This window comes from Lepidochelys kempii, chromosome 6 (assembly GCF_965140265.1).
Source record: "Lepidochelys kempii isolate rLepKem1 chromosome 6, rLepKem1.hap2, whole genome shotgun sequence".
Taxonomy (NCBI): Eukaryota; Metazoa; Chordata; order Testudines; family Cheloniidae; genus Lepidochelys; species Lepidochelys kempii.
In genome coordinates this window covers 129,521,773-129,542,302 of record NC_133261.1, presented here as the reverse complement: position 1 = coordinate 129,542,302, position 20,530 = coordinate 129,521,773, and the positions used below count along the sequence as shown (strand labels likewise).

Genomic DNA, 20,530 nt, shown 5'->3' with positions numbered 1-20,530 from the left:
CCTGGCCAAGACGACTACAGACAGACACAGACCCTTTGTTTCTCTCCCTCCTCCCAGCTTTTGAAAGTATCTTGTCTCCTCATTGGTCATTTTGGTCAGGTGCCAGCGAGGTTACCTTTAGCTTCTTAACCCTTTACAGGTGAGAGGAGCTTTCCCCTGGCCAGGAGGGATTTCAAAGGGGTTTACCCTTCCCTTTATATTTATGACAGTTCCAGACCCCTAATCATTTTTGTTGCCCTTCGCTGGACTCTCTCCAATTTATCCACATCCTTCCTGTAGTGTGGGGCCCAAAACTGGACACAGTACTCCAGATGAGGCCTCACCAATGTCGAATAGAGGGGAACGATCACGTCCCTCGATCTGCTCGCTATGCCCCTACTTATACACCCCAAAATGCCATTGGCCTTCTTGGCAACAAGGGCACACTGCTGACTCATATCCAGCTTCTCGTCCACTGTCACCCCTAGGTCCTTTTCCGCAGAACTGCTGCCTAGCCATTCGGTCCTTAGTCTGTAGCTGTGCATTGGGTTCTTCCGTCCTAAGTGCAGGACCCTGCACTTATCCTTATTGAACCTCATCAGATTTCTTTTGGCCCAATCCTCCAATTTGTCTAGGTCCTTCTGTATCCTATCCCTCCCCTCCAGCTTATCTACCACTCCTCCCAGTTTAGTATCATCCGCAAATTTGCTGAGAGTGCAATCCACACCATCCTCCAGATCATTTATGAAGATATTGAACAAAACCAGCCCCAGGACCGACCCTTGGGGCACTCCACTTGATACCGGCTGCCAACTAGACATGGAGCCATTAATCACTACCCGTTGAGCCCGACAATCTAGCCAGCTTTCTACCCACCTTATAGTGTATTCATCCAGCCCATACTTCCTTAACTTGCTGACAAGAATACTGTGGGAGACCGTGTCAAAAGCTTTGCTAAAGTCAAGAAACAATACATCCACTGCTTTCCCTTCATCCACAGAACCAGTAATCTCATCATAAAAGGCGATTAGATTAGTCAGGCATGACCTTCCCTTGGTGAATCCATGCTAGCTGTTCCTGATCACTTTCCTCTTATGCAAGTGCTTCAGGATTGATTCTTTGAGGACCTGCTCCATGATTTTTCCAGGGACTGAGGTGAGGCTGACTGGCCTGTAGTTCCCAGGATCCTCCTTCTTCCCTTTTTTAAAGATTTTAAAGACTTCTTCCCTTTTTTAAAGACCATCAGGCCTTGAAGCCTGGCAGCCTTACTGTAGGAAATCAACACAAGTCTCTTGGGCTTCCATTCAGACCGGCCTCTAAGCTTCCTTCCAAACACTACTCGGTTTCAGTGGACTTTTCTTTCTGTATCCTTCATGTGAGGCACACCACCCTGGTGGACAGGTCGTCCTCAACTCCGGTCTCTAGAGAAGGATGCTCAGAGCAAATAAAAAGTTCCTCTCTGATTCCTCTCGTAGACTTATTGGGCACACACTCCCTATTGGTAGCACTAGCTGGCTCTTTTTCTTTTAATTAACCACATTCTGTAAAGAGATCTTCAGTGCTAACACATGGAATTACATGTGAAAATTTCAGATTACCAGAATCCTCTGAAAGGACTGATTGTGCCCTGAGACAGGCTCTGAGGATTCTTGCTTAGTGAGGACTTGACACATCTAGGAAGCAAATATCAATACCTGTTGTAGAAAGAGCCTGGCTTTGTTTTAAAACAGATCAGAATACCTGCTTGCCTGCAGTTTATTTCCGGGATATTGCTGCCTTGTGTTAATTAGCTGTTTTATAGAACACTGCATGTGACCAGTGCCGTATCAATCAATCCACTATTAATGTGGCAAAAATGGTAAGAGATGCTCTACACATGTATTGGCGTAAGCCATGTCTGGGAAGGTAGGTCAACCCACAGGAAGGGGTAAACAGCCACTGCAGACACACCTGCCAAGGGGGTGGGGAGAGGCTGCATGGTGGAGTACAGAGGGGAGTGGGTGTTACAATGTCTGCAAAGGAGCACGTCTACCATGCTTCCCCTGCGCTCCCCAGAGCAAGGTGACATTTTCCCTCCTCCAGCTACTTACTTCCACATCACCCCCTGTCATAAATCTAAAGGGAAGGGTAAACCCCTTTAAAATCCCTCCTGGCCAGAGGAAAAGCCCCCCTTTCACTTGTAAAGGGTTAAGAAGCTAGAATAACCTTGCTGGCACCTGACCAAAATGACCAATGTGGAGACAAGATACTTTCAAAAGCTGGAGGGGGGCGGGGGCGGAGAGACAAAGGGTCTCTCTGTCTGTGTGATGCTTTTGCTGGGAACAGAAAAGGAATGGAGTCTTAGAACGTAGTAAGTAATCTAGCTAGATATGCGTTAGATTCTGTTTTGTTTAAATGGCTGATAAAATAGCTGTGCTGAATGGAATGGATATTCCTGTTTTTGTGTCTTTTTGTAGCTTAAGGTTTTGCCTAGAGGGATTCTCTGTGTTTTGAATCTGATTACCCTGTAAGGTATTTACCATCCTGATTTTACAGAGGTGATTCCTTTACTTTTTCTTCTATTAAAATTCTTCTTTTAAGAACCTGATTGCTTTTTCATTGTTCTTAAAATCCAAGGGTTTGGGTCTGTGTTCACCTATGCAAATTGGTGAGGATTTTTATCAAGCCTTCCCCAGGAAAGGGGGTGTAGGGTTTGGGGAGGATTTTTGGGGGAAAGACGTTTCCAAGCGGGCTCTTTCCTGGTTATATATCTGTTAGACGCTTGGTGGTGCAGCAATAAAGTACAAGGGAAAAAGGAAAATAGTTTGTACCTTGGGGAAGTTTTAACCTAAACTGGTAAAAATAAGCTTAGGGGGTTTTCATGCAGGTCCCCACATCTGTACCCTAGAGTTCAGAGTGGGGAAGGAAACTTGACACCCCCACCATGCAGCGGGGCATTGACCATGCTGCTGTCCAGCCTCTGGTGTTTTGAATAGAGCTCCATGTCTAGTTGGCAGCCGGTATCAAGTCGAGTGCCCCAAGGGTCGGTCCTGGGGCCGGTTTTATTCAATATCTTCATAAATGATCTGGAGGATGGTGTGGATTGCACTCTCAGCAAATTTGCGGATGATACTAAACTGGGAGGAGTAGTAGATACGCTGGAGGGGAGGGATAGGCTACAGAAGGACCTAGACCAATTGGAAGATTGGGCCAAAAGGAATCTGATGAGGTTCAATAAGGATAAGTGCAGGGTCCTGCACTTAGGACGGAAGAACCCAATGCACAGCTACAGACTAGGGACCGAATGGCTAGGCAGCAGTTCTGCAGAAAAGGACCTAGGGGTGACAGTGGACGAGAAGCTGGATATGAGTCAGCAGTGTGCCCTTGTTGCCAAGAAGGCCAATGGCATTTTGGGATGTATAAGTAGGGGCATAGCGAGCAGATCGAGGGACGTGATCGTTCCCCTCTATTCGACATTGGTGAGGCCTCATCTGGAGTACTGTGTCCAGTTTTGGGCCCCACACTTCAAGAAGGATGTGGATAAATTGGAGAGAGTCCAGCGAAGGGCAACAAAAATGATTAGGGGACTGGAACACATGAGTTATGAGGAGAGGCTGAGGGAGCTGGGATTGTTTAGCCTGCAGAAGAGAAGAATGAGGGGGGATTTGATAGCTGCTTTCAACTACCTGAAAGGGGGTTCCAAAGAGGATGGCTCTAGACTGTTCTCAATGGTAGCAGATGACAGAACGAGGAGTAATGGTCTCAAGTTGCAGTGGGGGAGGTTTAGATTGGATATTAGGAAAAACTTTTTCACTAAGAGGGTGGTGAAACACTGGAATGCGTTACCTAGGGAGGTGGTAGAATCTCCTTCCTTAGAGGTTTTTAAGGTCAGGCTTGACAAAGCCCTGGCTGGGATGATTTAACTGGGAATTGGTCCTGCTTTGAGCAGGGGGTTGGACTAGATGACCTTCTGGGGTCCCTTCCAACCCTGATATTCTATGATTCTATGATTCTATGATGAGGATGGAATCTTTCAATGGAAATCTTGTCTCCCTGAAAACGCCGATTCCCAAAACCCAAAACTTTGCAGAAAAGGGTCAATTTTGATTAATCTCCTGATTAAAAGAAAAATGGGGCGAGCAGAAGGGGGGGGAATTGTTAAAACGTCCCATTTCAACATTTTCCAAACGAAAAGTTTCCTTTTTTGGTTTGAAACAACTTTTTGGTTTGAAACTGTAGTTAATTTGTACTTCAAGTTGGTGGTGGTGTTGGGGTAGGGGAGAATGAAAAGGTCAAAACCAAAATAAAACATTTAGAAATGATCAAAATGAAATGTTCTGATTGACTCAATCTGATTGTTTTCCCAGCCTCTCAGTTCATGACAGCTTTTGTGATTTTGACTTTTTATCCCAGTTTCGGGAGGGGGAATTTTTTTCAAAATCCTGAGAATTCTCAGAGGATGGAAAAATTGTTTCCCATTTGACACCTAAATTCATGTGGCCTTTCAGAAGCCATGGCCATGTGAGGGGGCTGAATTTGAGACAGCCCCTGGACATGATCTTCATAAAGGAACTGAACACGTTTGGGGAGTTAAAGTTGCCAGAATCCCACAACCTTCCTGCAGTGACCCCAACTCTTGAAGTTGAGCATCTATCCTCCCTCAAATCAATCATAGCAACCACTCAGCTGGTTCTGTGAGATGCTGAACACCTAATGTTCCTGTTGGCTCCTATGGGAATTGTCAGGGCTCTGCACACCTGAAAATCAAACCATCAGAGCATGCTGTAAATATACAGAAACAGGTGAGGAAAGAATATCCTGAGTCTATCCCAACAAAGAAATAACCCAGTCCTGGTGTCAAAGTCCTTCCTGACCCCCCAAAGTGGTGGCAATTCGGTGGGTTGTTTGGTGTCTAGGTAGAATGTTGGCAATGTTGGAGAAAGGACTAACTCTGACTGAACAAGGAACATACACCTCCAGAAACACTGATGGGCTGTTTTCTAGCCTGCAGTTTCAATTAGTGGCCAACTCCTGGGTCATTAGGGGAAAGGGAATGGCTCAGAGCATAGTTCAGATTTATATTCTGGGCAAGAGCCCATACTCTTAAAATTGATCAAAGTAGGTAGGTATATGATTCAGAGGAAAGCTAATACACAGATTTGTACACTAATTTGCTAAGAACTTAAAGAGTGGCAAGAGGCATGGTCTGCTTTAGTGATTTTGTAGCTAGATCTGCTTTAGCTTTGCCTTCTATTGTCTTGTTTCTAAGTGACAAGAGCTATGTATCATCAGTCTAATTGCATAGAGGTGCTCCCCATGGTTTATGGGTACCATGATAAATCTCTTCCCCATTCTCCATGACTGCACATGAGTTAAAGATACTTCCCAAAGCCCATAAGGGCTGAGGAACGCTAGTTCCAAGCATCTCCCAGGGAGCTCTTCTTACACGGATGCCCAAGGTAAGGAGAACATCTCCATAGCCCAAATATGCAACATATAGCAGCACAGAAGAAACACAGTGGATGAGATCCATGAATGTACTGGGAAATGGGTCTTGTAGGCTATGACCATGAAATCCTAAAAGAGTACCCTTACTCAGTGCTCTGTTTATGCAGGGGATGATAAGATGACATTGCCTACAATGGCATGTGGCCCATTGGTGAATGTCAGTAGCAAAAATCGCCAATGGCAGGAGATGGGACACTAGATGGGGAGGGCTCTGAGTGACTACCTAGAATTCTTTCCCAGGTATCTGCCTGGCGGGTCTTGCCCACAAGCTCAGGGTCTAACTAGTCACCATATTTGGGGTTAAGAAGGAATTTTCCCCCAAGTGAGATTGACAGAGACCCTGGGGATTTTTCACCTTCCTCTTCAGCTTGGGGCATGGGTAACTTGGAGGTTTAAACTAGTGTAAATGGTGAATAATCTGTAACTTGAAGTCTTTAAACCATGATTTGAGGACTTTGATAACTCAGCCAGAGGTTAGGAGTCTATCACAGGAGTGGGTGAGGTTATGGGGCCTGCAATATACAGGAGGTCAGACTAGATGATCATGATGGTCCCTTCTGACCTTCAAGCTATGAATCTATGAGTGCTATGGTAGTCAGGAGGAGACCAAAATTCAGCAAAGTCTCTATCTGATACCAAGAATTGTCACAGTGAAACATCTGACAATAACCCAAGATCTCATTAGTGCCCAGGCTAATAGTCAAGTATCAGAGGGGTAGCCGTGTTAGTCTGTATCCACAAAAACAATGAGGAGTCCGGACGCACCTTAAAGACTAACACATTTATTTGGACATAAGCTTTCATAGGTAAAAAAACCCTTCTTCAGATGCATGGAGTGAAAATCACAGATACAAGCATAAATATACCGGCACACGAAGAGAAGGGAGTCACCTTACAAGTGGAGAACCAGGGCTGACAGGGTCAATTCAGTCAGGGTGGATGTGGTCCACTCCCAATAACTGGTGAGGAGATGTCAATACCAAGAGAGGGAAAATTGCTTTTGTAGTGAGTTAGCCACTCCCAGTCCCTCTTCAAGCCCAAATTAATGGTGTTAAATTTGCAAATCAATTGTAGCTCTGCAGTTTCTCTTTGAAGTCTGTTTTTGAAGTTTTTTTGTTGCAGGCTAGCTACTTTTAGATCTGTTATTGAATGTCCAGGGAGATTGAAGTGTTCTCCTACTGGCTTTTATGTGTTACCATTCCTGATATCTGATTTGTGTCCATTTATTCTTTTACATATAGACTGTCCGGTTTGGCCAATGTACATGGCAGAGGGGCATTGCTGGCACATGATGGCATATATCACATTAGTAGATGTGCAGGTGAATGAGCCCCTAATGGTATGGCTGATGTGGTTGGGTCTTCTAATAGTGTTGCTAGAGTAGATATGGGGACAGAGGAGGCAACAGGAGTTGTTGCAAGGATAGGTTCCTGGGTTAGTGTTCCTGTGGTGTGGTGTGTAGTTGCTGGTGAGTATTTTCTTCAGTTGGAGGGGCCCTCTGTAAGTGAGGCTAATAGTGTATATTTTTCTTCAGTCCAAATCTGGATTTCTTTGACTCTGGTTAGACACTAATTAATATTCTACTAAGGAAAAAACAAAAGCCTTGGCATGTATTGTGTTTTTCTTTTTTTAATTCTTGGAGTGTCTGTATTTTTTTTTCAGTGCTGCTTCATGCAAAGAAATCCAGATCCTTCCCCAATCTGGGACACTTTTTTAGGGGACATCAGATCCCTGAAGTGTTTTGGAAAATGTCAGTGAAATATGGAGGACAAAATCGAGCAAAATCCTTCAGAGATATTTTCCCACTATTCAGCCAGCTCTGTTGGTCATACACAAATCCCCTACAGCAGGCTTATGTGCAGGCCTCCACTACTATTTTCAGTATTGGATGTCTGAGGCATATGTTGCCACTAGAAATGGGTAGCTTCCTGGGAGCCTGATCAACAATGTGCTAAGCACCTTCCATTCCTATTGACTTCAAAGGGAGCTAAAAACGTTTAGCAGCCCTCAGGATCAGATTTTGGTACCCAGTGCATCATATACAGTAACCAGTTCAACAACCATCAGGAAATGCATGGGATTGATCCAGCCTATCATTCCCTATATTATCATTCTCCCTTGTTTTTCCCTATGCTGCCTTTTACTTGTGGAAAAACTTCCCATCAAAACCTGGAAAGCCAACTCCTTCAAATCCCTCTTAAGACTCAACTTTTCCATGATTCCTACACCATCTCACCTGCTCACCCTGGCTAGGTGGCTGTGACTACACCCTATTATCACAGAACATGCTCATTTTACTGTTACCTTGTCCTTACTCCCCATCCATCCCATGCAGCCCTCATTCATCTGCCTGCTGTGTCCTGTCAACAAAACTAAAATGTGAGCCAGGGTGTCAGAATAGGGGTGACCAGCGGGGCATGCCCCTCCCATAAGGGCAAGCGATGGGAGGAGGGGGCAGAAAGGAGCAAGTGGGGGGCAGGGTGTGGGGGAGAAGAGGCAGCGTGGGAGCGGGGCCTCAGAGAACAAGGAGGTTGTGGGGGAAGAGCGTTGGGGGGAAGGGGTGGCGCGAGGCAGGGATCGGGGAAAAGGGGTGGGGCAGAGGTGCGGCTTCAGGGGGCAGCACAGTGCAGGGTGGGGCCACAGTTTGGTCGCCTGTGGCCCTCCCACTTTTAGGGCACTTCCACCACTCCTGAGGTGAGCTATCTTGGTCCAGGACTGTATTTTTCATTCGTTGTTTGTACGGCCCCTCAGCACCAAGGGACCCTGATTCTGGAAGGGATCTCTTGGCTCTATTGTAATCCAGATAAAAAATGCCGTATGCAGTAAGTACCTAGCCCTTTGTTGATAATCCCCTTCCTGAAGCATCATCATCTGTGAAAGGTCTAAAAGCTCTTTTTTGTGGTGACGGTTTCATGAAAATGTCTCTAGGCCTAGTCAACAAGATGGCATAAGAATACGTGCTGGTGACCTGGCTTGCTTTCAACCACCCATGGACTCAGATTCATCCCTGGTGTAAATCTGTAGTGTTACAGCAGGGATCAGTTTGGCCCATGTTTGTTTAAAGAACAAGGGTGGTAACTGTTTTGCAAAAGGAGAAGGAGGTAATTATGAATTGCCCATCACGGTCTCCTGATAACCGGATCCTAAATGGACGAAAAGCCTGTTTCTTTAAAAGCTGTTTCTCGGGAAAGTGAATAAAAGATTGTCACTAGCAATAAAAAAACCAAACAGGTGTTTTTATAAACTTTGTTGCTCTCAAGCCACATGATTAAAATGTACTGTGTATAAAACTGTAGAAAAAGACAAGAAGACGAATCTCAGCCTGTGGCCTGGCATTCTGCCCAGCACACAGAAAAACAGTAGGAAATTCACGTTTCCCTAGTGATGAGAATCTGAGCCGAACCAACAAGTCTGGAGTTGACGTATGAAAGAGGAACAGGACAAGCCACTGCTCTCCAGAGGCCAGGGGGCCATCGGTGGCTCTGCGTTTGTGTTAGGAATGTTTTCTCCTGTCTCCCTCTTCAGACATCCAGCTCTGCTGTCAGAGAGCAGAGCTGGAGGGCTGCCTGCTCCATCTGCTCAGCCCAAGGCTCGTAGCACTGAGCCTTATATGTAGTGTGCATTCGCACAAACAGAAAATGGAGGAAATACCTGGCCCTCCCAGTAAAGAAATGCCGTGCCCAAAGCTCTTGCAGGGAGGAGGCATTACAGTAGAATGGGGGAGGAGTCGCAGGTGTATTTAATGGGTTTGCAATGCCTGAGGGGATCATGGCCACCTGCCCTTCCCATATTGTTAAATGGGACCTGGCTGCATCCTGGTTAGATGGGAGAGGTATCCCGGGGGGCATTTCTAATATGGGAAAGTCTGAGAGCCCCCTGGTTTATGTAAGATCTCCAATTCATTTGCAGGACAGAGATTTTTTCACTAAGAGGGTGGTGAAACACTGGAATGCGTTACCTAAGGAGGTGGTAGAATCTCCTTCCTTAGAGGTTTTTAAGGTCAGGCTTGACAAAGCCCTGGCTGGGATGATTTAACTGGGAATTGGTCCTGCTTCAAGCAGGGGGTTGGACTAGATGACCTTCTGGGGTCCCTTCCAACCCTGATATTCTATGATTCTATGATTCTATGATTTCAGCTTCTTTGTTTTAAAATGTGTTGCAGGGGATTAATGTGGGTGGGGAAGAGGGCTGGATAAAGTGTGTGTGCGTGTGCATATATACTGGATGTAGACTTGCTCCTTCATTTTCTCTCCATTTGCTTTAAAGCATCCTGACACCGGCTGGGGTACCGGGGATATAACTAGCAGTAGTGTCAGTCGGTATATGCCATCACTAAGGTACAGTAGTAACCCAAGCGTAAGGTAAGTGTAACAGGGTGGCTTGTCTCTGAAGGGCTGGAGGCCTGGGACCAGCCAACCCTGATTACTAAAGAGGCACATCTGAGCAAGGTCAAGTGATCCCCCTATAAGAGCAGTAGAAGGCTGCAGTGAAGGGAACTAAAGGAGACCAGAGACTGTTTCTGCTGGGGCCTGCTCACTCCTGAGTCCTGGAGCTGGGACTGATGCTCCAGACAGGTAGGGCCTGGGAGTGGCCTGCCAAAGCAGGAAAGCCCCAGGTAGGAAGAGAAACTTGGGCTTCAGGTGGATTTTTGTTGGACTTGACTTTGGGGCTTGTGGTTTTATTTAGATTTTATGTTTATGTTCCTAAGCCTAGACCCCTGGGAGGGGTATTTTTGGCCACAGAAAGAAGTGTGGAGTTTATTGAGCAGTCCAAGAGGGGAAACTAAGGTAACAGACTGCTTGCAGGACTATGTGGAGGCTACCAGGGCTTGCCCAGCAGTGGCTACTCATTCACAATAAGTAGAGCCCTACCAAATTCACGGCCATGAAAAATGCATCATGGAGCGTGAAATCTGGTCTCCTGCTGTGAAATCTGGGCTTTGGTGTGCTTTTACCCTATGCTATACAGATTTCATGGGGGACACCAGCATTTCTCAAATTGGGGGTCCTGACCCACATGGGAGATGAAGAAGGGTCACAGAGTTATTTTAGGGAGGTCGCAGTATTTCCACCCTTACTTCTTATGCTGCCTTCGGAGCTGGGTGGTCCGAGAATGGCGGCTGCTAACTGAGGGCCCAGCTCTGCAGGCAGCAGGGCAGAAGTAAGGGTGACGATTCCACACCAGGCCGTCCTTACTTCTGCGCTGCTGCTGGTGGCGGCGGCTCTGCCTTCAGAGCTGGGCTCGCGGGGCCAGCGGCCACCACTCTCCAGCTGCCCAGCTCTGAAGGCAGCGCTGATGCCAGCAGCAGCGCAGAAGTAAGGGTAGCAGAACCGCAACCCCCCCTACAATAACCTTGCAAATGCCCCCCGCTCCACTGCCCCACTACTTCTTTTTGGGCCAGGACCCCTACAGTTACAACACTGTGAAACTTCAGATTTAAATAGCTGAAATCACGAAATTTATGATTTTTGAAATCCTATTACTGTGCAATTGACCAAAATGGACCCTGAATTCGGTAGGGCCCTAACAGTAAGTCATTCCAAGGAAAGGTACTAGTTGCTCATTCTTGGTCACTTTTCCAACTTAGTTCAGCTTGGGGTTGGCTGGCATAAAACATAGTTGCCTCCAAGAGCAAAAATGCTGCTCCCATGTCCATTAGAACAACAGCCAGGCTGCACCCCATTCCAGCTCCATTCTGTGCTCACCAAGGAGGCCACGTACTCCCTGGGCATCCCGCCATCTCCATTCTGAGCAGCAAGAGCTAGCCCTTAGCGTTAGTCTCTCTTATGGCAGTTCCCACCCAACAAGCCATTGAAACAGTCCATTACTTGTGCACTCGAACAAAAATGTCTTGGCTTCAGTTCCTGGGAGACTTGCCCCCAATTCCAGTCTTACGAGGGGCTCCTTCCACACAATATTATGTGAGGATATTCAATATTGAAGGCAACTTTTCTCTCTACTGGTGCTACAAAGGTTATGTCTCAGGCCAAAGGTCTGACTTGCTAAATATATTCCACTCCAGTTAGTAACCTTTCATAGCAAATAAAGCAAGAGACGGTTCAATTGTCAATCATGTCAGCTGTTGTTAGAAAATGTGTCAATACAGGGGAACGAACCAGCAGGTAAAACCGTTGTACTACTGTGCTCAAGACAAAAAATGTCAGGGGATTGGAAAGACACATAGGAATCGACCAGTGACCGTAATGTTCTACTCCAACAAAGACGTGTTATTTTCAAGTAAACTTTCTAAACTGCAAAGCAATGATACTTGGCCAGATCCTCAGGATCTGTGTAAATCACTTCAGGAGAGTGATGGCAATTTAAACCAGTGTAACCTCTGGTACCTCAGAAAAAACAGCTATGTAGGGATCCAGATGTAGGGCAGATCTCAACTGGTGTGACTTAGCTGGTAGCTCCTCCGAACCTGCATTTCACCAGCTTACCTATCAGAATGCCATATAGGACTTTGTCAAAAGCCTTGCTAAAGTCCAGGTACATTATGTCCACCACATTCCCCCTATCCACCAAACCAGTTGCTTTGTCAAAGAAGGAAATCAAGCTGGTTTGACATGATTTATTCTTAGTAAATCCATGGTGGCTGCTCGTGATCACCCCTTTGTCCTCCAGGTATTCACAAATGGAATGTTTTATTCGTTGATCTAGTAGCTTTGCAGGTATCGAGTCAGGCTGATTGGTCTGTAGTTTCCCAGCTCCTCCTTTTTCCCCTTTTTAAAGATGGGCACCACGTTAGCCCTTCTGCAGTCTTCTGGGGCCTCTCCTGTTATCCATGAGCTTGTAAATACTATTGCCAGTGGCTCCGAGACTTCTTCAGCTAATTCCTTCAGTACTCTTGGGTGAATAGCATCCAGCACCATTGATTTGAATTCATTCAAATTGGTCAGAAGATCTCTGACATATCCTTTACTTATCCCAGTCTGCATCCCTTCCCCTTCATTGTCTGTGGTAACTTTGCTAGTCATCTGGTCACATATTATTTTTTGTGTGAAGACTGAAGCAAAGTAGGCATCGAGCAGCTCTGCCTTCCTGTGATTTTTCCATTACCAGGTCACCTTCTCCATGGAGCAGCAAGCCCACCCCATCCTTGATCTTTCTCGCTCTATTCCCATGTATACTTCCTTGGTGACATGCCCCTCCTTCCATTTCCTGTATAGATCCCTTGGGGATTTTAGATCACTAAAAAGCCCCAGGTGCAGCCACACTGGCCTCCTGTGGCTCTTCTTATCTCTCCTCTGCATTAGAATAGACGTTGAGCCTCTAGTATTACATCTTTTAGGAGCTGCCAGCCCCCTTTGACTCCTTTTCTTCCTAATTGCCTATTTCTCTGAGTGGACAGAAATCTGCCTTTCTGAAGTCCAGTGTCCTTGTTTTGCTGTTCTTATGTTCTCCTTGCCTTAGGATCTTGAATTCTACCAGATGAGGATCACTTCCTCCCAAGTTCCCGGCCACCTTTGTGTTCGCAACTAATTCATCCCTATTGGTCAATACCAGATCCAAAATGGATGACTCCCTAGTTGTTTCCTCAACTTTCTGAATGAGACATTTGTCTCCTACACATGCCGGGGGTTGGGCCTTCAGTCCCACCAGCGGTGCACCAGGGCTTGGAACTTTAGACCCACCTGGAATGCTGGGGCTTGTGGCTTCAGCTCCCCCCCAGGCGATCCAGGGCTGAGGATTTCAGCCCCTCCCAGGTGCGCTGGGCTTGGGGCTTCAGCTTGGGTTTCAGCTGAGACCCCGAGCCCGATGCCTCCCGCAGGGCTGAAGCTCCAAGCCCTCGTGTACCCCAGCAGTCCCTGTGGGGCTCCATTTAGGGAGGGCCTCTGCCACCCTGAGTTGTGTGTGAGCCCAGGCACCTACTCCCCAAAGCCTGCCAGGACGCAGCCAGTCACTCCTCTACCCACACTAGCCCAACCGCACTAACTGCCCACAGCCCCTTAGATTTTCGTGGTCAGGTCAAAAGCTTCTGGAAGTCTGGATTTGGCCTGCGGTCCACATATTGATTGTCCCTGCAATAGGCCCTGGGTATATTAGACAGCTTTGTATGTGTTCGTTGAACAGGGACACTTGTGGTGTGAAAAATGTTTCTCTGGAATCAGGATCTTGACAAAAAAAATTGACCATCTCTGGGGTAGAGAGTCTGTCTTGCCCAACATAACACAGAAAGTTTATGGTGGCTCAAGGAATTGAACTCTGGTCTTGTAAGAACAAAGCTAGGGAACCTAATCACTGGACCATCCTTCTTCTCTACATTATCTGCCTACAACCGCAATGTTGAAACTAACGCATTCATTTCCTTTTACCTGACAGACTTTTATATTGATGAACTTTTCTGACTGAGCTTGAGCTCAGTAATGCTTCAAATGGCACAGAAGTACAGAATGGATTACAAATTATGGGTGGCTTCTTTCTGTGTGCCCGGGAAGAAGTTTTCATGTCATACATCACTTACAGCTAGTTGCAGCTCCTACAATTAGCTCGGCATCCTTAAGACAAAGTTAAGGAAGTTATAGACACTGTGGTTTGTTGGTTTCAGTGAGGATCTACTGTACCTCAAAAATGTAATGGAGGCAGGGGGAAGTTCACACTACTGTTGTGTTCCATGCATTCATGAAATCTCATGGCTCCAGCCCACAATTTAATAGCCCGTTTAAAAACATTCAGTGTGAAAAAAATACCAAACCAAGAGAAATCCTTGAACAGAATGTTGGCCAAAGATATTCCTGTGCAATGCATACACATTCTGTAGAAAATTCTGGTTAATCAACCAATTTTAATATAGAAGGACATGTTACCACCTGTACTGCTGCCCCTTCCCTGTCCAGAGTCACCAGGGTCCCATTGATCAGAAGGAAGCCCCTTCAAGAACAGTATAGGTTAGTGCTGGCTGACAACCGCATAGACTTTAAGGTCAGAAGGGACTATCATGATCATCTAGTCTGATAACCTGCACATCACAGGCCACAGAACCTCACCCACCCACTCCTCTGATTATTAAACACCCTCAAGGGCCTACTGTCCTTCCCTCCCATCCTTCTCCACTGTCAAAAGACCAAGACCAACAACGGTTACAGAACACATGCAGATGGCAGTACCATCTGTGTCAGCCTAGTGCCAGATCAGGCAGTCTGCCGCTTAGTTGAGGGGAAACACAGGGAGCTCAAGAGTGACTTGAGGTTAGGTGGGGCTCAGCCAGTGAATGTATTATTGTGAAGGAGGATTGTTCTGTTTCTCACAGCTCAGAGCCAAGTCAGCTGCACAAGCTGCATCTGAGGTAAAGAAAAGGTCAGAGTCGCTGAATTATTTCAGCAACAACAATTGGGTCCCCCATGTTGGATAGCTGCTGGGGGGGGGGGGTTCACCAGGGTCTGAGGGCCCACAAGTTGCTGATGTCTCACTCAGCTACACACCAGAACATATCATATAGCTTCCCTTAGGCTCCCGAGTCCTGCTTTTTCTCTGCTTTAGCAGAAGCCTCCTGGGGACAGACTTCTCCACCAGCCGGAGAACAACTGAAGGCTGACAGATGGTGACGCCCTTATATGGGAGAGTATGGCACCATCAGAAGCATTCCTGTTCTGTCTCCATCTTCTGAGTGGAAGAAGATAAAACCCCAAGTGTTTAGGTTGGAATAGACCATCAAAAAGGGATATTCCAATTATTCTCAGATAAGAAATGGGTGCACATCATCCGAAAGAGGAGTATGTCACAAAACAAAATTATGTGAATATTCTTTCAAATGTATGAACCCAGACATTGTCAGACTGGATCAGACCTATGGTCCAGTATTCTCTCACCAACAGTGGTCAGATGCTTAGAGGAAGGTGCAGGAAAGCCCACAAAAGGCCAATGTGGGGAATCTTCCCGCCATGAAGTTCTCATCCCAATCCCTACTAGTTAGAGATTGGTTTAAGGCCTGAAGCACCAGATTTACACTCCTTCCCATATTCTTTGTTAGTGTTAACTGTGTGATAAATCTGGATGTTCTTGTTATCCATACAAATGTCCCATTCCTCTTTAAATCTTTGCAAACTTCCTGGCTTCAACAATATCCAGTGAAGCCAATTTGCTCTGACTGTGTTTGCCTTCGTTTAGGAATATTTTGCTAACAGGTTTGCTGTTGGTAATGTTCACAGTCACAGCACATTTTAAGCAAGCCTTGCAGAACATTCACAGACAGCAACATTTTCGACTAGTAAGCTCTGTTTGCATGGGAGACCTATTTCTCAGCACGATGCCCATCCAATGAAAGTCATGGAACAGAAACATACAGTGTGCCCACAATGTGCAATCTCAAAGCCTGAAAGTGGATTAACAAATACTTGCAATGATCAAAAGTTCCCCATGGAAATTATATGATGGAAAAACTGTGGATAATAAATAAATTCAAGAAAACCATGATCTGGACAATTTGTGAAAATAAAGTTTTCGTCAAACCAATTATTTGTTAAGGATTATTTGCCCATCTTTAGATGAATCTGTGATGCAGAGCTCACTGGTCAGTGTTGGGTTTTACTCCTTGTTTCCAGCTAAAAACATTAAATTATTTCCTAATATTTATTGTTTCATGAAAAAACCTGCCTTAGGGTAGAATATTCAAAAGCACTCAGTGTTGGCCTAACTCAGGTCCAATCAAGTTAACAGGACTATTGCCTTTGACCTAGGTCTTGTGCTTTACAAGGGTGAATTCCACCCTGTGTGATCAGTCACTTACATCATCTGGCATTGATTGTGCTTCCTAAACCTTCTAAACTACTGCTCCTGCCCACAATACATTTTATTTTGTCCACTATAATGGGCCAAAGTTCATTTTCTGAGAACATTCATATGAAAACTTGCATTCCACAAGCATTCACATGACCTGACTAAACTTCAGCTCATCTGTCTCCTTAGGCTTGTTGGTGCCTCCCTTGAAGTGTTGCCCCCTGTAGCCGTCTAGAACACACCTCGCTGGAAGAAAACAGCGAGTGCCACATACCCTTGGACTGAGACCGAAGCGGTATCTTTGATCTCATAAAGTACACTCTCCTTCAAAGCTGAAGTGTCCTTTTCCCCTTGCGGTGAACTGCTTGGAACTCCCACACAACTGTAGAATATCCCTTAAAACAAGATTTTTTTAAAAAAAAACAGAGGGAAATGGGTTTAAAAGAAAAGAAACGGCTTGCTGAGCATTCTAGATTTACACTTCCCATAAGCTGAATCGATAATGCCTCCTCTGCCGAGTCACAGAAAACAAAAGTAAGTCTTACATGTTCAAGAGCAGGTTCTGGCTCTGACCTGTCTTGTGGAAGTTCCACCGCCCCCTGACTCAACCTGGTGTCCAAGCCTCAGGTGTTAGATGATTTAATCTAATATGGTAATGGACTCTTTCCCCAAAAACAGATTTTTTTTCAAACCCTCCTTCCTCTCTTCTCAGCCCATGGGAACTTCCACCCCATGGGAATTTCTCTAGTTCCAAGAATAGGTATGTCACTCCCCAGCGTGTTCTGTGAGTATCTGCCTAACCCATCCAGTTGACTGGTTTCTGGTTCTTGAGGAAAGTAGTTCCATCAGGCTGGGTGGAATTTTTTTCTAAATTTAAAACTCTCCTCCCTTGGATATGAAATATTTCCTGATAGACCAACGTCAGTCTCTTGCAATTCAGAAAAGCAAATAGAAGGACCTGCTAACGTATAGTCAAAGCAAACTCCTATTTAGAAGCCACAACTGCTCACAATTAGTTTTTTCCAGACTATTCACTCAGTTCTGCTCTGGGACCTCTTTTAGAATAAGTTGCCATCCAAAGTTCAACCCCTGTGTAATGTCTAACCACACCTGCTTTAAACCACTGTTGATTGTTTTTCTTCCCCATCCCTGGAATTTAATTAATTAATTAAATTTTAATGAATGCAAAATCCTGCAGTTTCAAAGGGCATGGTGATGTGTGCAAGCATTTGCAGGTCATTTGAATTGCAATTCAAGTATATTCTGCTCATTGGGCAAGGAGCATTAGGGCTGCATGCATGCCTAGATGCGGAATGGGGAATTGATGTGCTCTCTCACATCACAGTAATCGGCCTCAGTGGTCTCTTCAAAGGTCTCATCCGGAACTTGGGCAATGCGCTTGCGCAGGTTTCTCAGGAGAGCCACTGTGGTCCTTGTCCCAATCAGGCTAACTTAGAATCATAGAATCATAGAATATCAGGGTTGGAAGGGACCCCTGAAGGTCATCTAGTCCAACCCCCTGCTCAAAGCAGGACCAATTCCCAGTTAAATCATCCCAGCCAGGGTTTTGTCAAGCCTGACCTTAAAAACCTCTAAGGAAGGAGATTCTACCACCTCCCTAGGTAACGCATTCCAGTGTTTCACCACCCTCTTAGTGAAAAAGTTTTTCCTAATATCCAATCTAAACCTTCCCCACTGCAACTTGAGACCATTACTCCTCGTTCTGTCATCTGCTACCATTGAGAACAGTCTAGAGCCAACCTCTTTGGAACCCCCTTTCAGGTAGTTGAAAGCAGCTATCAAATCCCCCCTCATTCTTCTCTTCTGCAGGCTAAACAATCCCAGCTCCCTCAGCCTCTCCTCATAACTCATGTGTTCCAGTCCCCTAATCATTTTTGTTGCCCTTCGCTGGACTCTCTCCAATTTATCCACATCCTTCTTGAAGTGTGGGGCCCAAAACTGGACACAGTACTCCAGATGAGGCCTCACCAATGTCGAATAGAGGGGAATGATCACGTCCCTCGATCTGCTCGCTATGCCCCTACTTATACATTCCAAAATGCCATTGGCCTTCTTGGCAACAAGGGCACACTGCTGACTCATATCCAGCTTCTCGTCCACTGTCACCCCTAGGTCCTTTTCCGCAGAACTGCTGCCTAGCCATTCGGTCCCTAGTCTGTAGCTGTGCATTGGGTTCTTCCGTCCTAAGTGCAGGACCCTGCACTTATCCTTATTGAACCTCATCAGATTTCTTTTGGCCCAACTTGTCCGTGCCACTGTGCCGTAAGGGGCGGGGAGACCATTGCTGCACACAGGTAAGCTGCATATAGATACTAAGGTCAGAAGGGACCATTATGATCATCTAGTCTGACCTCCTGCACAAGGCAGGCCACAGAATCTCACCCACCCACTCCTGCGAAAAACCTCTCACCTACACATGGGCCAGGGCAGAAGCCACATTGCAGTAGAAGACCTTCCCTTGCTTCCCAGGTCACCCTCAGCAGCGAGATATCTTCCAGGACGAACTCCTGTGGAAAATGTGGGGACAGTGTTCAGTATAGGGGCCCCCTGCTGCTGTTGGCTTTCCCCAAGGCACAGAAACCCAGAGGACAGTACAGCCGTGAAACAATCAGTCATGCTTGACCCTGTGCTCACTCACCATTTTGGGGCTCCCGTGGGTTATGTGCGCTCATTTTCGGACGGGCAAATTACGCTATGATGTAGACTGTGCTTGCCCTTAAGTACAGGGGAATCCTTGCTCTGTCTGGTGTGAACAATGCTGTCTCTGTTAAGTGTTGCATTTTGCCTTTACAGATGCAACCTTGAGATCTCAGCCGTCCGTGTTAATACCGGCCGAAAGACTCCAAAGCATCAGAAAGAGGCCACGTAGAAGCAAGGAAGACATGTTGCATGAAGTAATGCAGCATTCAAATAATGAAAATCAAAAAGTGCAGGAGTTGATGGGGAAGTCAAAATGCCCATTGTAATCTTTGGAGACCCCATTTACCAATGCCATGGCTCATGAAACCCTACACAGGGAGCCTTGACAGCAGCAAGAAGCCGTTCAACAACAGGCTGACCCGGTGCAGAATGACTGTGGAGTGTGCTGTGGAGGGAAAGGAGGGTCTGCCAGCAGAATGCGGATCGCCGGCACCAAAGCACGGAGCGGCTGCTAAGCATCATGGAGCACCAAGCAGACTCGATACAGGCACTCATAGCAATGCAAGCGGAGCACTACCGTGCCCACCGCCTCCTGCAGCCCTTGTCCCAAAACTCTTTCCCTTGTGCCCCCATATCACCTCCAACCCACTCTCCCCCACATCCAGGTTCTTACCGCCACCAGCTGCCTCCAACACCTGTAGCTTCACCACCCAGCCATGACAACTACGACCCTGACCCACTGCACTCAACCCCCATCACCATGCAGTACAGCCATCCTGAAGTGCAGCACTCATTGCAGAGCGCTCCAGCCAGGACATACGCAAATCTGTGATTGTACCGTTCCCCACCCCCTTGCCCTTTCTGTTTCCCAAGCAATTGTGTCTCTTTTCAATAAATGAATTTTCTTTTCAATAAATGGATTTTTTGGCTCTGAAAACATTCTTTATTACTGCATAAAGTAAAAGATACCTTAGCTAAGGAAAGAAACAGGCACTGCAAGTCAGTGTTGCAAACACAGGTTTCTACTAACACTGGAAACACTGCACTTCATTCCCATGCAGGACACCAGACATTACTGGTGGCTTTCAGCCTCAGATTGCTCCCTCGAGGCATCCCTAATCCTTGCAGCCCTGCTCTCTGGCTGTTCAAATTCAGCCTCCAGGTGTTGAACCTCTGAGCTCCATGCGTGAGTGAATCTTTCACCCTTCCCTTCACAAATGTTATGGAGATACAGCACACGGATATAACCGCAGGGATGCTGTCGTAGGCCAGGTCCAGCTTCCCATACAGAAAGTGCCTGCAGCCCTTTAAACATCCAGAAGCACACTCCACAGTCATTCTGCACCGGGTCAGCCTGTTGTTGAACGGCTTCTTGCTGCTGTCAAGGCTCCCTGTGTAGGGTTTCATGAGCCATGGCATTGGTAAATGGGGTCTCCAAGGATTACAATGGGCATTTTGACTTCCCCTACGGTGATCTTCTGTTCTGGGAAAAAAGTCCCAGCTTGCAGCTTCCTGGACAGGCCAGTGTTCCAAAAGATGCGTCTGTCATGTACCTTTCTGGGCCAGCCTGCGTTAATGTCAATGAAATGCCCACGGTGATCCACAAGCCCCTGGAGAACCATCAGTAAATACCCCTTCCGATTAACGTACTCGGAGGCTAGGTGGGCTGTTGCCAGAATTGGAA

The 20,530-nt window shown here is 46.4% G+C and overlaps 1 long non-coding RNA gene across 1 annotated transcript in view; it reads left to right on the top strand.

Annotated features, from left to right (window-relative positions):
• Positions 1 to 19,723, top strand: part of LOC140913940 (uncharacterized) — a 115,726-nt gene extending 96,003 nt beyond the window's left edge. The window contains exon 3 of the long non-coding RNA XR_012159706.1: positions 19,000 to 19,723. This is a non-coding gene — a long non-coding RNA (uncharacterized lncRNA). The remainder of the gene's footprint in view (positions 1 to 18,999) is intronic.
• The last annotated feature ends 807 nt before the right edge of the window (positions 19,724 to 20,530 follow it).